The 19,014-nt window shown below is 35.6% G+C and overlaps 1 protein-coding gene across 1 annotated transcript in view; it reads right to left on the bottom strand.

Moving 5' to 3' along the window:
* LOC117205792 (poly(rC)-binding protein 3) overlaps positions 1-15,346 on the bottom strand; it is a 179,481-nt gene extending 164,135 nt beyond the window's left edge. Inside the window, exon 1 of the mRNA XM_033444530.1 lies at positions 15,189-15,346. The gene's annotated coding sequence lies outside the window, so the exon portion shown is untranslated. The remainder of the gene's footprint in view (positions 1-15,188) is intronic.
* Between the last annotated feature and the right edge of the window lie 3,668 nt (positions 15,347-19,014).

Below are 19,014 nucleotides of genomic sequence, written 5' to 3'. Positions count from 1 at the left end.
TATAATGTGCACACTATGCGATTGTACACTTTCAAATTTCCTAGAAACGCGTAAAAACCCGCAGTCTAATAATAATAATAATAGGCGTAGAAATGAATTCTTTCCGATCTTTCTGCAATGCGGAAGTTGTAAAATGGAAAGAACTCGTTTCTGCACCTATCGTTTCCTCTCTTTTCATCTAGAAAACTACGTAAAACTACGTACGCAGCCTTTTCCCTTTCCCCTTGTAATAGGATAGGCCGCGCGACAGGACGTCTCACCGCAAACTCGATATCGCTCGATACTTCTCGATTTTCGATTTTCAATAGTCCGATAACATCGTTTCGGCCAGACGGACGTCGTCGTATTCGCCTCCATAGCCCCGGACTAATTCGCGGATACGCTCGACGTGGCGGCTACGCGAAAATTGAAATCCGATGGAAAAGCCTCTGGCCCTCGAGCGGGACGCGCGATTTTTCCCTCTAATACCCTTCAATCCCACCCTTTCTCTCTCGTTCTTCCTCTCTCTCTCTCTCTCTCTTTCGACCCTTCTACCAACGATGACAAATATGAATGGTCTTGAAATCGGAACTTTAATTACCGCCACTATCGAGTATCGTCCAGTACAGACGAGAAAGAGAGAGAAAGAGAGAGGTCGTGACAGGACAAAAGAAATTAAATGCAAGCGATACGCGAATTGCCTCGATGGATGGAGATGTAAAGCGAGATTTTTCGGCTCGTCCCGATCGCCTCTCTTTTAGGGGATGAAATACGGTGATGTGTTATTGGTTCCGAGCGTTTGTTCGCGTGGGTGTTACTCTCCGTCCCAAGAGTTTAGGGGTGGATCGCTGGATCAGAGGGACGAGAGGCTGGTTAATTGTTGGATTAGGCGTGTAACAGTTGGGTGAAACAGGCTTTTAGATAGCCTTCCGCGATTTGATCGTTTTCCAACTGCAGCGAAAGCGGAAAGGGTGTGGTTTTAGAGGGCTAATTGGAATTATTTCTATCGTGGATTCGTATTATCGAGAGTTTTCAAGAGGAAGATCAATCTATTAAGAGTAGGATTTTCTGCTAATGCAACGTTTCATCTATCATCGTTTTCTATCAGTGTAATTTGTTGAATTTTGTTTCTCAATACCGTAGCTACGAAAGGGAACTTGAGAGATTCGTTTTATGTGTATTTTTGTCGCCGTGACAATTTTGCGAAATTCGACACTATGCTTGCGTGTATAGAGTTTACGAACCGACCGATTTATTTAATCGTAGGTTTACAAAGTATTATGCATTTCCATCGTTTACATGCGACGTATTGCGAGTATTTCGCATTGAAAGGGAAGTTGTAGTATTTATAGCATCACGATGCGCTGTATTCCTCGATTATTAATCAAGATAACCTTCTTACTGTCTGACTAGATTCTTCGATTGACAATCGTTCAATTAAGAGACCATCTACTAGTAAACTGCAAAGAATCGACAATTAGAATTGCCTACGGTACTTTGAGAGTCTGGAAAATAAACAATATCGCAATACATCTATGAAACTCTTCTATATCGATAATTTAATCCTTAGACTATTCTGGATACCTGTATTTCAGTCAAATCCCTCAAACAGATATTCGAAATCAAATTATAAATTGCTTTTGTTAAATATCGCAAGTCTAAATTGCGTCTTCTAAATTCAATCATATTGAAATCGTCAAACGATATTATTGTTAGCTTAATAACGAAAAGTGGCGTGGCAAAGTGACGTAATATCGAAAACTGTGTCACCTTAATAAATATCGATTTTCCAATGTACGTTGAATAATTTTGTAAAATTAGTCGGAAAAAGGGGAGGGGCTCCGGTTACACGATCACCGTCACATCAACGCCATAATAAATTGTCGAAAATGATGGTCGGCTTTATTGGATCAGCGGTGCCTGCACTCTGACAGATAACAACCAGCTGTACGCAGTGCCTATGTATGCAGCTATATAGCCGTGTTAATTGTTCATTAATATGGCGATACGCACGACTGAATGTTTATTATCAGGATGACCGAGTACACGGAGTATATGTTCGCAACGTTTGTATAAATATGATACATCCTGCTACCATCTTCCGTACGCTTTGCTTTCCTTTTGATCAATTTATTTAACTCTGTTTGTGCTGCTGTTCCGATCGTTTCCGACCCAATCGGAATTAGGTTACAAACACTAACTTTATTTATTATATTAATTTATTAAATTATACAAAATATATATATATATATTATACTTTTTCTAACATTAACAAAGATGTCAAAGTTAGAACGAATTGTCATTTCTCGTTTTCGTGAAGAACATCTTTCTAAACATCTGTAAAATTGTAGATTCTTTTTGTTTATTAAGATTCAAATAAAACTGAAATCATTACGATACGCGGGACTTCTCGTTTCAACGATATGTCAAATATCTTCTTATCGAAACATTGAAAATTCTTTTTGCCTGTCAAGATGAGAATAAAATTGAAGCATAAAAATATAAAAAGCGAGTGGCAGCAGCGTTAATATTACCAGATTAGACTTTCATACATTTATGGAGAATTTAAAGATGCAAAAATACATAGAAGGTATATAACGTGCAAGAGTATGTGAAATATTCCAAGTAATGTATTACTCGTTATAGTATCTGGTAGGTGAAACATATCGTGGGTAGAACAATTCTGTATGTACAAGTATTGTGTAACATCTAGGTCATATATGACGTTGTAACAAGATAAAACGTTTTAAATTATATAATTGTTCGATGATAACGCTTGCATAAATTAGTAATTAATAAAGAGATTACATCGATGACACCGTGTAATGAACTTCCATAGTATTTATTGTTCGCATCGCGCTTATTTGACCAATTCCAGGTGATATAATCGCACGTAACCATTGATATTTATCGCAGCAAACGATATTAAACAAGAATCAAGAGTATACGCTAAATTTTTTAAAAAACATTAAATTATCTTGATGATCGACATTAAATGATATACTGTTGTGTAACGTTTAATCGTATTGTAAATTTAACTAAATCATAAAATTTCTGAATGGTAAAAAATCAGTAATATAGTAGGAAATTTATAATAAAAAAATCCATTACCTGCTGCCATTGGAAGTAAAGATAAAAATTTCAAGGAAAAATATGAGAAACGATAACGCCGTAAAATATTATTCGGAGATGTGCAAAAGACTTTAAAGTATGACGTGAATATGACTATCTGGATCGATCAGGCAAATGAAAATCCCCAAATAAATGGTATTACGAGGATGCAACGTTTGGGGGAGCAATTTGAAAAATGAAAGTCGGCCGTGTGCTCGGTTGCGATGTTTCTTTGCATTTAGTTAATGGAAACCATTCGCGCGTGAAAAACTTTGATCATAAAATTGGATTTAAAAAGTCGCGCTGCACGCAAAATTAATTGTAGAAACGCCACGTTCCACGTTTAAACTCGCTATGTTGTATTTAATGAGTCGAAATTGAATGTGTATTTTGCTCGTCTACTATTGTGTATCTGTTACGAATGTATGCGTCTGTGAAATACGATTTGAACTGATTAATTAATCAATTAATTCTCGTTACGAGCTCCGGTTTGCTTCCGAGTCGAACGCGTTATCCTTGCTTCAAAAAGTTTCCAAATTACAGCGGCAAACTTATGAAAGGTATTCGTGAATTGAGAGTTCAGAATCTGAATCTGTACTGTAAAATCATTTAAAATATCGTAACAAATACCGACATTGATGAAGTTAAAAATTATTTCAGATAATAGATATATTGTAGACAAAAAAAAAAAAAAAAATAATTTCATATATACCAAATTACTAAAATTATTCTTATTTGTATGTATCAGTTCTCATAATTTAAAGTTTAAAATGAGACAGTAACTTAAATGTTTTGATAATTTCTTAATAATCTTTCAGATAAACTTAACGAGGTCATATATAATTATACACGTATTTTTTAAAGGAATCCTTCAAACTGGAAATACCACGAAACAACGTTAAGAAGCAGCAAAAAAAAGAAAAGGAGCAATTATTCGACAAAAAGCAGGGTGAAAGGAACGTTCGTTAAAAAAAAGAAGACACGAATGATTGATCGATACCAACAGCATTAGAAGTTGCTGAATCTCGACATTCCAAAAGAACAGCGAGAGGTGTTGCGGCCAGAAACAATCATGTCGGAACAACATCATGAAAAAAAAAAGTGAAATAAAAAAGACAGAAAGAGGAAAGAAAGTAGCGGCTAGCGGCGCTGAGAAACACGTGATTTACGTTTACTTGAACCCGCTCAATTTCCCGGAGGAAATAAGTTTAGTTGGCGAGGCTGGAAACGGCTAAAATATATACGGATTGCTTTATGGCTGCCTTTGAAAGCGACCCATAAATCCGCTGTGAATCACCGGTGCTCGACAGGATCGAGGCACACGAAAGTGCACGGATTAATCGTCGAACAGGAAACGTTTGGCCGCACCAAGCAAAAACGTAAGAAATATAAGTAGCGTTCGCGATTGACGATGATTTTGTCGGTAAAAGAGATTTTGACAAAGTGTTGACTTTATTTGGCGCAAAGAACATCGATAGGACCGCTTGTGTAATTTTTAATTACGTCCTTCTCGATTAATTTATTGAGTTCTTTTTCATACAGGTTTTAAACATCAACAACTGCATCTACGTGATAACGTACACTACGTTTACGAACGTTTACGTTAGTTCGTATTTCTATCGACATTATGAGCACCTAAATAGTCAGAGGAATGAAACCTAAACAGCATCTTAAACATTACAGAACCTTTAAACGAGTGTATACTTTATTTTTGGTAATTCCTATATTTTTATACTATATGCACCGTGTACATTTTTGCATCTCTAAGTTCCCCACAAATGGAGCCAGGTAAGTCTGACAGTGGGTAGAAAAATCTATATCTAATTGCTCCTTTGAATTACATTTTTGCGCTTCTAAATTTCCTAATAATAGAATCTAACAGGTCTAGCAATCAATATAAAGATATCTGTATCTAATTTCTCCTTTGAATTACATTTTTGCGCTTCTAAATTTCCTAATAATAGAATCTAATAGGTCTGGCAATCTATATAAAGATATCTGTATCTAATTGCTCCTTTGAATTACATTTTTGCACTTCTACATTTCCTACAAACAGAATTTAACAGGTCTAGCAATCAATATAAAGATATCTGTATCTAATTGCTCCTTTGAATTACAATTTTGCGCTTCTAAATTTCCTACAAACAGAATCTAATTGATTAATCGATATAAAAGTATCTGTATCTAATTGCTCTTTTGAATTACATTCTCGTGCTTCTACATTTTCTACAGAGTCTAACAGGTCTAGAAATCGATATAAAGATATCTATACCTAATTGCCCCTCTGAATTACATTTTTGCACTTTTACATTTCCTACAAACAGAGTGTAACAGATCTAGCAATCGATATAAAAATATCTGTATTTAATTGCTCCTTTATACATTTTATTATATTTTTGCACCTCTAGATTTCTTCTAAACAGAGTCTAACTAGTGCAATAATCGATACAACGTGTATAATCACTCCTTTGAATTATATGTTCCTGACATTCAATTGGAGGTTTATTAAACAGAAAGGAGGAAGAAGAAGGAAGTGAGGCAAAGAAGAGAAGGGTTTCTAAGGAAAATAAATTCATCCTGAATGGCATACGTCGATCATCATACCTAAGCACGGAGTCGATCCTGCCCAATCCGATTACTGACCACAAGTGGATCCTGAGTAAGCTATTATGTCACCCTGCCACCCCTATCGACCTCTTAGCAAAGCCATCCTCCGTCTTTGACTGCGATCTAACCGCTGGAATCTGCCCGTTTACGAGCTGTCCTCTCAATGAGATTCGAGAGCACCGGTAATTTCATGCCTTTTAGCTACTACTCCGGGGATGGGACTCCCTTCTCCTTCCTCCTTCTGCTACGGTGAATAAATTTCTCCGATTTCTCAAGCGGATTTTGATATACTACCTCTCAAAGTGTAACTTATTTTTGCTTCGATTTTTTTATTTTTATTTTTTTTTTATTTTCTAATTTAATAATATGGAACCTTGAGACAGAACCTTAGTTATCTGAACTAATCAGAATACACACAGAATTTTGTAGACAAACAAACAGTTTTGCTTTTATGCGAGAGAAGTATTATTTATCTATTCGCTTAGAAATCGGTTTCGCGCGCAATCACGCGAAATTTGGAAAATCGATCTACAACAACACTCGACAGCCGAACAAATTGTCAACAATATTATTCATTGATGGGTCGATTAGAAGCTCTAATTACACGTCAACTAGCACCGGCTAAATTGTTTTCGCTCTCGCGCTCACGCGGCCGCTTTCGTCGAAACTAATGAGAATCTAAATCGATTTACGAGCTTGCAAATGAGTTCGGCCCTGGTGTGTTTCCGATATAAGCGAAGGGCCGACGGTTCCGCCCGCTGAAAGAGTAACTTCCAGACCCGTTTCCATCCACACTTTGACAGTCCTCCGATGTCGCCAAGTCCGGTTAATTTTCTATCGGCGAATCGCGTCATTTCGTACGATTCCAGCTCCGCAGACGATATTACGATCGTCAACTTTGAATAAGTCGCGTGCTCTGACGATACGAAAAGAACCGTTGCGGTTTACAAAGCTTATTCGTTGCAATTAGTTTCAATTTTCTAGTCAATTTTCTCACAGCGAATGAAATTGAGAAATGGAACTTACGATCGATTTGCAAGATCAGTTGGAATATTCGGATGGATATTTGGATCTAAGTAATTAAGAGAGAAATGGAACTTGTAGGAAGATTCATTTCGTTCATTAAATGTCGTAACAAGTACTTCACCTTCGACATTTTCTTATATTCTTACGTGTTATGTGTATTTTTAAATATTTCGCAAATACATTTCATAATTTGTTCAATTAGATAAGCAATCGTGATATAGGATGTGAGAGTAGCGTAGATGTCGAAAGTGGATTGTAGAAGTATAAAGAAAATGTAAAAAAAGAAAAATGCTTGTAAAAATGAAATTAATACAGTTCAATGTTCTTTATTTACAATATACAATGCAACTTCCGTGAAATCGTCTGAATGTAACATCTGCTCTTCGTAGTTTCATTCTCAGAATTGTCAGATTAGGAAAATTAATTTCAATCACAACATTTTTACGTTCTTCCTGAATAAAACAGAGGAATACGGAAGTTACAGTAAACGATACTGCATACTAACATGCTTTTCTACTATTTGAACAAATTTCCAGATGACGTAAACACAAAGATAAGAGCACGACGCTTTATCTTTACTAATGTATTACGTACATTGCATGATACTAGACACAATGGAGCGTAAAAATAAGATTGCAGCAAAATAAAACTCTTTCGCTGTTTCGCTTCGTTTAAACCTGAAATTCCAGAAAACAGGAATAACTCACCGATCCAAAAGTATAGCAATTTCCATTTTTGCAATGTCCCAGAAAACATATCGCAGAAGCCCAAACCGCTATCTCTGCTAATTCCACGCGATTCCTCTCCCAAATTACAGCCAACCCTCTGACGACTCCAACCAACCGCCTTCCATTAAAAGAATCTCACTGATCAAACCAAGAGGAAAAAAATTGGGAAAAAATGTGCAGACGTCTCCGAATCTACCAGAATTCCACGTGAAAACCCTGCTCAACGTATCACCCAGCATTTTTGCACCTATCGTCGTCCCAGACGACATCGTATCACAGACGCTGAGGAAAACAGAATGAGTGAGAGAGTGAGTGAGAGAGAATGGAGAATTTCTTGCGATTCTCCGAAATGAGAGAGATTCGGGTATTCAAAAGCCGATTATCCGTCGAAGTAGCGATCAACGTGATCTCTGCAACGAGACAGTGATACAGATAGGGAAAGAGAAGCGGCGGCAAACTAAGAGGGCGGTTAGCGACAGGATTTATGCGCCTGCATTAATATGCAGCGTTGAGAATTTCAATGGCGAGGTTCTCTGAACCGTAGCGGGAGAAAGGAGCGAGCAGAGAGAATGGATATAGGATAAAGAGAAGGAACAGGAACGAGGGAAGACGTTTAGGAGGGAAGGAGATGCAGTGAGATTCAGTTGAAAGCCAAACTCATAGATGATCAATACTTTCAACTGTACAGACGTGGTTGAGTAATAGGATAACGTCAAGAGCCGTACGCGAGTCGAAGATGTACAGGGTGTTTAGGGGAATTAGGGAAATCCGTGAAGCGTGCAGGTGTATTTTATTTCAGATTAATCGGTTCAGGTCAATGGCCTCGTATATTGTGCAGATTTTTACAAGTGTCCATTGTATTTAATGTAAAGACGATTGAAGGCGCTAGGCTATCGTTGTTGTATTGTTTGTATTGTTTATATTGTTGGACTAATTCTGTCTCGACTTCTTCTGCTTAAACGCTGCTCGTGTTTCGAGAAACGTGTCACTATCCTCGCACCATACGTGATTTGTTATTGATCGTTAATTATTTGTTCATTACGAAAGAGTATTATCAATGCAATAAATATAAATAAATTATATATTGTTACAATGTTATTATATTATTTGGTTTACTTGATTGATTTTGTCAAAGTCAAAGGAAATGATAATAATAATAATGAATTCAATATTCTAATAGTTTTCAGTTTAATTCAATTTGTGTGTAATTAGTATGACATATTTGTAATTGTATTTGCGGATTATAAACTTTCTCAATCGCTGTTTGAGCTCTCTTAAACAATCCATGTTACTAGCTTCGACATACACTATCAGCCATAAGTGTTAGGACACGTAGGTAATCTCAATGTTCCGTTGGTGATATTTCTTGGAAAATTATAATAAATTACATATTTGCGACATTCGTTTATTTTGTATTTTACATTATGAAAAGAACGTATAATGCGAATAAAATAGGACCAAGATTAATTAATTATCAGAGAGACGCTGGCAAGAGATTAAGACACACGTGAACAGACATAACTAATGTAAAGGAATTTATTAGTTATATTTATTGGAAAACTAAGAAATTTTATTTTATTTAGTATTATAAAAGACAGGTTCGATGCGAATGAAATAAGAGCAAAGGTCAGAGGAGCAATAGAAGGAGAGAGAGTCGTATATGGTCAGCCACAAGTAGTATAAGAACATCTAATCTTTATATTTCTTGGAAAACTCTGACCAATTCTACTTTGTGCAGTATCTTACACCTTATAGTTCATCTATAAAACACGTGTACTGCTAATGAAATAACATATTCATAATAAAATAAACTAAAATAAAAGCAATGAGAAACATTCAATTTGTATTAAATACCGATAGGTATCTTAATACTTATTGTCAGTAACATAATTACTGTACCTATGAATTGTTATTTCTTCTAAAATTAACCAACGATACAATACATTCGATATACGAAGATACCAGAAAAATGTCATTATGTCTTGTTATAAAAAATATTATAAAAAGTTCGCACCTGGTTGAGTTAATTAGAACATCCAGCGAATCGATAAAAATTAAATCCAAGCAGGTAGAATCCTGTTCTTCTCTCCTTTCCTTTTTCAATGAAAATCTTCGTTGCAGCTTCTCGATTTCGAAAAATACTGAACCGAATCTCGTCAAAATGGCGAGTTACGTTAACTAAAAGTCTTTTTCCACGTCGATTACAGGATATTCGAGCGTCCAATCGAAGAAACATTCTGTCCGTCGAAATGGATCGAATGAATCGCTCGACTCGTTTTTATATATGGATAATTGACAATTATAAATCGATGAACGTGCCGGTACACGGCTTTTGTAACGACGACTCAATAACTGGCTTATGGCTAAATCCGAGCAAAGCCAGGACCAGGCAAAAAATTCAATTACGATCACTCTGCGCGAGCCAGATAGCCCGGGTTATCTAGTTGGCCTCATCCACAAAAAGCAATGCCTTCGATTCGATACTCACACTGTGCGTCGTCGATCCAAGAATCGACCGTGAAAAAGCTGAAAATTTTTTAGGCGACCGTACGTGTCCCCTAATTTTTCGATATTGTACGAGATGGAAAACGTAGTTTTGTTTGAAAAAATTCTAGCTCGGCGTTCTATGTTCATTTTCACGTGGATTCACCAAGAAAAATGACCGTATGGAATGTTAAAAAAAAAAAGAAAAAAAAGGAAGAAGATCGAGAGAAGCAGAAAGAGAACAATAGAATTTGTCCAAGAGAATCGTTCGCATAAACCCAAGTGCTGATTCGATTCTTTTTGGCATTAAAAAAGTGTTGTTTTGTTAGAATATATTGGAAACTTTGTTCATAGTCAATTTACAATAATTCAACTAAAATTGCATCTTATATTTGACTCAAACTGTAGCTTACAAGTAAATGGATACCTTGGTCGATTTTTAATAATAATAATACAAGAATATCATTAAGATATATGAATCAATGTGCTATGTTGTAATACTTTAGTTTATATATTTGTATGTACACACATAGACACATAATATTAATCAGTATGTACAAGGATTGTCCTAATTTATATAATCTTATCGTGGTCGCAAATGAGAATCAGTCGACAACAAACAAATAAATAAATATTACTAACAATGAATTAATGGCAAACTAAAGATCAGAAGCATTTCTTACTATTTTCTTCTGCGATCGTCTGCATTATATGAAACATAAATTATGTGAAATCTTATCGATGGTATTTCAGCACGAGATAACAATACGTCCAAGCGCTAACTTTAAATGTTATTGATAGAAATATAATACGACGATCTCTTCATTAATCTGAAAGAATCCTCTTCATGGTATCTACATATAGTTTGACACTCAAACGAGCTGACAAACAATCTCCATAAATAATAAAACTACATTAACCCTTAAAGGTAAGCTTCATCCTGTCGCAAGTACGCAAAATCCCGAGCATTTCCATTTACAACGTCGAAACAACGATGTTTCTTCAAAAACTAAGCAAGTGTCCACACACTTTCGAACAATCACATACACTATCAGTGCTATTTATTAACCGATAATCGGAGAGAAAGAAAGAGAAAATATTTTAGTCATCTAATCAATCCAGGCGAAAGGAAAATTGAGATAATTCAATCGTCCAACGTCCCTCTGTTCAAACCGTAAGAAAATTGATTTCTATCCTCTGTGTCTAGTCGAAACATTGAACATTTACAAAGCAAACGACAGTGTGCCGAGCGATCTTTCGAAAGTCTTATGAGAGAATGATCGGAATCGTAGCCTGGACAACGTTTGAACAGAACATTTCGAAGCGGAGGGAACGCAAATAAGCCTGTGATTCTTGAAACGGTCGGTTCTTTGAACGACAGCAGTCTTTGGTGGTGGTAATCCGGCGCCTGGTGAAAATTCAGCGGCTCTGGGAAACGCTGAATCTGCTGAGATCTGTTTGTACACGTTACACAGCAACGATTGACCGTGGGTAATTGGTATTTCGTTCGCAGATATTCCATTTTCCAGATTATTGTAGCCGGTAGGTACGTCGAAACGATCGTGTGTATCTGTTACCGAGTCACCACATAGGAGAAGAACCGATCGAAGATCAAATAACCGCGTTTCTCCTGTAATTTCAAAGTAAATTAAATCGAATGGAGATGTGTTTGATGGGGAATAATGTCTTCCGGTGTTTGGTCGCTGTCTGTGTGAACCAGTTCGTACCAGGTTCCACGAGGTTGTTCCTTAAGTTACGGAAATTTAATTCAATGAAATATCGTACCAAACGAAGAGAATCGCGTTTCTAGTGTACATGATGTTGTGATCGTATGGAGAAAGTATCACGATTGGGTTTTCGTTGAGTTTCGTGAAGCGTAGTGAGAATATTTGGTTGGCTAAATTTACAATTCATCCCCCTCGTAAGGTACTGTGCCGAGGACGATAAATCTCTATCTTATTTGAAGACTTGTTATCTGAAAAATAAAACGATGTTATATCGTGGTTGAAAACCGTTGATTATTATTTATACGTATAGGGAGACAAACTTGTATAAACAGATAAAAATGTTACTGATAATTTAGCTGGGACTATTTGTCGTTTATTTATTCTACAAATATTTCGAATTATCGAACTCCATGTATTTTCTTAGTATAACATCGTATTCCACGGATTAATGATATCAATTTAGAGAAAAGCGGTACATATTTTACGCGAGTTGTAAAAGCAAACTATTACTCAATCATGTATATGTATATTCACTAACAATCAAACATTTGGAATCATAAAACATTCCACACAAAAGTCAAGAATTTGAAACAAAGTCCAACTAGAATTCTTCCATCTTCCAGTAAAAAAAACTCGTACGAAATAGAGAAAACCGACATCGATATGTCTGAAATTAATTTCGAACTACCAACAAAGTTAGCAGAAAATGAAATACAAGACGGTAGACGCAGAGTACTACCATCTGAAATTACATCAGTCGACAGAGTTTTCAATGAAACGATTCTATCGTAATAATTCGACGACATTTTACATTCTCTTTCTGCTCGGGCACAACAGTTTTAAGTACTTCGCAAACGTTATCGCGTTGTCAGCGATTCAAAGTTGCAGGGATTCTACTCGAGCATAGAGCGTAGAATACACTACGTCAACGATGGAACACGTAACATTTGCAAAGCACTTGGACATCTGGATTTGTTGGAGAGTACTATAACTGTAGAAGTGTTCGAGTAGCAAGTGATATAGCCGCTCTCGACGCTTTACGCTTTACGAGGATTTACTTTTACTACCACAAAAAGCTAACCCAGATGATCATCCAATTAAATTTAATTGCAGGAACACGCAACTATTACTTGCACAGGTAAAATTCGCCCGTCCCCCTTTCCTTTCCCAAGATGCAGTTAAACGCGGGACATTTCCACGACTAATTCGAGGAATTCTTTGCATCGCGAACGAGGTTGCTTTAAATAAAACACAGATTACAGCGACGTCGAATAATTTGATGTTCGAATAATTTTCTCAGCGAAATTTACTTCGTATTTAATTACGTGAACAGTTCGAACGTGGCTTCAGAAATATATTAAAAAGTTGATTATTTTTTGAGTCGTATTTGATTTTGATTAAAGCTTTTAATTTGATTTGTAGGTCGAGTGAAATTTTAATAAAGAAGGTCTGTACGTGCGTGCATCGAACATTTACTCTATGTTAGTACGTATTACTTATAAAAGCTTGGATATATTCATACTGAGAAATTTGAAAATTCCACTGAAAGCGACGTAAGTGACAGAATTTTTCATTTAATCCCTGGATAAAGTTAGTATTTAACAGAAAAATCTGTATGCTTCTAAATGTACGAAGGCTACAGTCGAGGAACACGAGTATGTTACACGACAGCAGTTTTTTAAATTCAGTACGATGCCGATCAATTTTCTCTGTCATCTTGTTGTATATCAAGATATTATTTCCGAATAATTCTCTTTATAAAACGTCATCAAGCATCGTTTTCATCTTAACAGGCTCCTTTCGTTTTTAACGATATTTATTTCGCTACGGTCATAAATTAAAATACTATAGCTTAGTCGTAAAGCAACAATCGACAAAAATATACTCGTCATATTTAGTTTTTCTCCGGTAATCTTCATACACGTACAAAAGCTTGGAAATTCGTCGAGCAAATTGTTTGTCCGTAAATAAACAAATAAAGAAAAGAGAAACGAGCAAACAAATTCCGTCATATTTCATACAACGACAAAACAATCAGATCGGATAATTCAATATCTACGAAAAACAGAGACAATGGTTGATAAATAAAATTCTCGTTCCATATGTGACCTTTAACCTCGTTTATTTAGTATCGCAATTAATCTCACGAACGTTGTCGATTTTCTAAGTAATGAAAAGCCGCGTTTACAGGATTTCAAGCGTCCTGGTATAAAATAATCCAGCGTACCGAAGGTAACACGGTTCAAATCGCGACTTCTCAACCGTTCGATAATCGATCGCTCTTAATCGTCGCTGGAAATCCGTACGTCGCGCGGCGATATCAACGTCGCTTTCAGTTCCGCTTCCGATATCGACTTTCGCCGTGTAGTTACGGCTTCTAAACTTCGCGAATTCCCCCGATCGACTATTCTGCCGCATTCAGATTGACCTTATAAACCGTTCGGCCGGAAGAATACGTTTCACCAGTCGAATTTGCATCGACGGCCAATTAGATCGATCATTCTTCGACGTGTTTCACTCCTCAGCAAGCAATTTTTCGTTCTAACGTCTTTCAACTGGCGCGCGTAACTTGCGACGTACAGTAACAAAAGGATTTTCTTTGACGAAAATTTCCTGCAATTCTGTGCGAAACGTACGACTTTTCATACGATATCATTTTTTTTCTTTTTTTTTTTTTGGATGATGTATGTCTTAATTCTAAAGTTTATATCAGATGAGGATACGAAACGGTTAACTTTGATAAATAAAAGTTGTTTACCGAGCTTTTGATCTTCCAAATGATCTTACTTTCTGTTTCAAGTCAACTTCATTAACGTGAACACTTCAATGCTGTTGTAAAAGTTCCGTGATAACAACTATTTTCAATTACATCGACAAAAGTTCCGAAGAATCGTTTAATTTTTATTGAAAAGCTCACGGGGTGATTAAACGTATCAATTTGGTAAATTACGCGCAACTTTGAGGAAACTGTGCCGCTACTAAGTTCAATAATTTCGATAATTTAGGGAAAATCGTGTCACCGCGATGAGGGAATATTGATTAATCGAACTCTGTGTTGTCCAAGGATGTGAAGTTGTGAAACTCAAATGGTAATTAGGTGACTGATTTTCAAAATAAAATGACATTTAACCTGTCCACGAAGAGAACTCAAATTTCGATAAATACAAATTCAAATTGACTGTGAAACGATTTCATAGAAACTCTAATCTTCTAATTATTTAAAAGTTTAGTGAAAATTCACTGACAAGTTATTAAACTCTGAACAATAGTTCTTTGTATTTTATGCGAACAAATTTCAAATAAAATACAATATCGTAACGAGTATATAATAATTAAAATAGATGACCATCATTTACATCATATCACGTAATAATAAAGGAATGTTCTCTGAAGAGTAGCAATTTAATATATTTGACGTGAAAACAGGTAATAATATGCAGCATAAATTAGGATATACAGCGCCTATCGTGCTAACGGAATGCAGATCATTAATATTATTAATGTTGAAAACAGCATTTGTACTCACGTAGAAACCTTAAACGTCACGAATTAATGCACCTGGTCCACAATGTATTCACAAGAACAAATAGATCGTCCTCAGCTAAGCTTCAGAACATGGAAGCTTCTTCGAACGATGAGCATGGAAGTGGTCTTGCAAGTCGTAAGCACGCGCAACGCACAAACCTGCAATTAAACGAGCAAATTAGAAAATCTACTTCAAATATCGACAATTGTATTAAAAAAGTTATCCCGCAATCGTAATAAAAATTTTTTTATTTTTTATAAAATACCTTATAGATATAGTTGCATATGTATGTTTTCCGACAATAGTGTCTTATATCGGTTGACATACTTTCGATTCAAAGAAATACAAAATTAGTATTTACGCGAAATATATTGATTTTAATATTTAAAAGCTGTTATCGCTAGACTGCGGCTATTTATACATTTCTGGATAATTTGTATAAGTGAAACGGAATAGACATACGAGATATTCAAAATAATATTTAGCGGATGAAACAAACTTTAATTTCATTTTTATATTTTCTATTGAGTTCGTGAAAATATGAATCTGCATGAAAATCCGCAGTATAGAAAACATGTTAACGCCAATGGGATTTGAAGAGTGGTAATTCTTATTATCATTATATTCGATATTAAACGAATAGTAAAAAAGTTATTGTTTGCAGCAGTTATAAGTAAGATTGTGTGTATATTATTTAGAGGAAGATAATATTTTGGAAAATAATATTTTTAAAAATTCGCATAGGGTGAAATTTCACCCCTCTAACGGTTTTAAGGTTTAAATTTCTAAAAGCCTCGAAGGTTTAAAATTCGCGGTGATTAAGAATTTAAAAATATTAATAGACTGGTTCTTATAACTGATCGTTGCAGGTAAATATGTATTTGATATTCATGTGGCAAATGATTAATTTAAGAACGATAACATTCGAGATATTTGAATTTCGAAGGTTGTATTATTACAGGATTTAGAGTGCTTGCTACCTTCAGATGTAATCCACGTCCTTTTGAACTGAATTTCAACGTTTCCCTGGCATTACACCCAGCTTCGCTAGGGATCTAATGACACGTCGTTAGACTTGCCAGAACGACATGGTTTAAATCCACCAGCTTTGAATATACTCAACTACAACTGTATTCAATCAAATGAAACCCAAACGAAGATAAATGTACTAATTTCATTAAAATGTCTATCAATATTTATACGTATTTTACAATTCATAAGAAAAAATTTCCCAAATTAACTGGTGTAATTTATAATCAATTAAGTGGTCAATTAGTCGCCAATACGTATTAGTCGTGCGAATATTCAAAATTTAATAATATTAAATTTAGCTTACATGATATTAAATCATCATCAAAATTCGTGGGAATTTTGTCTACGAGAAAACTGATAATCGCTAAAAATTTTAATGCGATTAATTTACTCGTTAACAGATATAATTCATTCATGAATATGTACGAAATATCCAATACATTTTAATAATAATTCACATTTAAATAAATGTAACAAATATGACATTTAATGAGTTCTACATAAGATAAGTAACGATTAATCTAACCAATTAATTTCTTCGTTCCTCATCAATAAAAAAAGGAAAAAATCTACATTGTAATAAACATACACGCCTATACCATAACTACTTAATGCTTAATAAATGTAACAAGTACAGCATTTGATAAATTATAAATATTATAAGTAACAACCAGCCTAACGAATTAATTGCTTTCCTCGTTACTTCCGAAAATGAAGCAAAGAAAAAGCTGCCTCCTTCTCGTTTATTCGCAATCCTCACCATCTGATTCTAGCCAGACCATGTTCCCTTATCGATTGGCCGCTAATTATGAATTTTTCCGGATTTTCTCGCGGAAACCGATCCTCCCAGTCTCGGATGAAGCTAACGGGACCGGTGACACGGTAGGACGCAAACGGTGTTAATTAAAACGGCTTAGTAAACCTCGTTATCGAACGAGTCGTTAGCAACTTTGCTGGCTGTCGACAGTCTCGTTCGCCCTCGCGTCGATCTAGTCTTATTTCCTTACGATATCATAAGCTGATCTCGTAAGCTACGAGTCGGCCGTGCGTATTTGGTATTAATTATTCCCGGAATCACGATTACTCGGCTCGTCGAGTTTGCTCGTTCAATTACGCAGGTGATCGAGAGGATTTTCATTGTGTGGATAATTAAGTTTCATGATCTTCATTGAAATTTTAAACGGCTATATCTGCACACCGATTTAACGCCCGAAACACGTACACGAAATGATTCGCCAAAGTATTGGAACATTTATCAGAGGCAACTTTCGTGATACAATTGCGCGTGTTAGATAAAACATTTCGTAATTTCATTAGCACTGTAACGAGACACGACTATCGTGATCATATCGGTAAAATTTAAAAATTGATATAGAAGTTACGAGATATTTGTTATAAACATATATGTAGTAAACAGTTAGTATACAGCATCTTAAACACATAGTATAAATTAAAAAATCGCACCACTGAATATCCAGGCTTATTGATAATAATCTACTCAACACAATTATTCGATACCACTATTCAATATTACTCGATAAATTTACAATACCATTTGAACATTTTCGTGATCTCTGTAGAATATTCGCATACTTGATACACTAAATATCTCGTAATTTGTGTTACGTGTGTGTAATATATAATATAATATACAGTGAGCTTGTCTATATACTACATACACGTTATGAGATGAGTACTATGTCGTGGTTAAACGTAACGTTTCAGTTTAAAAGCTTACCAATGCCAAAGAAATTCATTTTTATTCTTTAACCTCGACTATAATTACCAAAGAATTCTCGGATTTTAATCGTTTCGATTTTTGCAGTTATCAACGATACAGGACCTCTTGTGATAAAATTAAGGTTTCATACTAAATTAAGAAACTCTCAACGATCTCTACTAAACTGTACTACAGCTTCTTTAAAGTCTCTAAAGAGTACAGAAGTCACTTTATTCCTGCACCACGCGTATCAAAACACAACGTAACGTAATTATCCTCCTAAAAAAAAAAAAAAAAAAAAAAAAGAGGAGGAGGAGGAGGAACGACACCGGATTAACTCTTCTCTGTTCATCATGAACGATCTCATAAATGACGAGGAACCGGCAAAGGCTCGCACAATTACACTAGCGTGTCTTTCCTACTTTTAATTAAATCCTCCATAATTCAACTAAGATCCTCTCTCGTCGGGAAGCGAATGGCAAGCAAGATAGACACTGTCGTGGCGAGTTGTCGTTCATGAAACGGCATAAATGAACGAGTAAGTCTATAAGAAAGAGTGCAAGGCGGTGGGCGGGGGGCGATTAAAATTTATGGTATAATTACAGCCGGGTATCGTTCAAGCAACGAAGAAAAGAGAGTAAAAAGAGAAAAGAAAGAAGGAAGGAAAAAAGGACGAGACGAAGAAAGGAGGATGAAACAGACGAGCTTGTAATCACAGTCACTACAGGGCTGACTCGCGCCTTGTTAATTACACCGTGCCACGAGTTGTAAGCGTTTAGCCGGTGTCTTTTTAAATTAACAGCGAGAAGTCGAGGTTAAAGAAGAGTCGCGTGGTGTTGAATGTAAAGCGATTCGATTCAAGTTGAAAGAAGAAGCGGATGAGCTATGAGTTACGAGCAGGCTGCGCAGTTTCATGCAAATTTATATTTTAATGAATGCAAGTCAAGAGATAGCAGTTAAATAGAAATTTATTTTACACTCCAGATGCTACATAGTTTTATCATTTTCCATGTTTTTTATATTTGCGGGTGTTATACGCATTCGATATAATTTCTTATAAATTCGATATAATTA

Source organism: Bombus bifarius, unplaced genomic scaffold (genome assembly GCF_011952205.1).
Source record: "Bombus bifarius isolate JDL3187 unplaced genomic scaffold, Bbif_JDL3187 scf7180000007992, whole genome shotgun sequence".
Taxonomy (NCBI): domain Eukaryota; kingdom Metazoa; phylum Arthropoda; class Insecta; order Hymenoptera; family Apidae; genus Bombus; species Bombus bifarius.
Note: the sequence above shows the minus strand (reverse complement) of the source record. Positions and strands in the feature narration are given on the sequence as shown.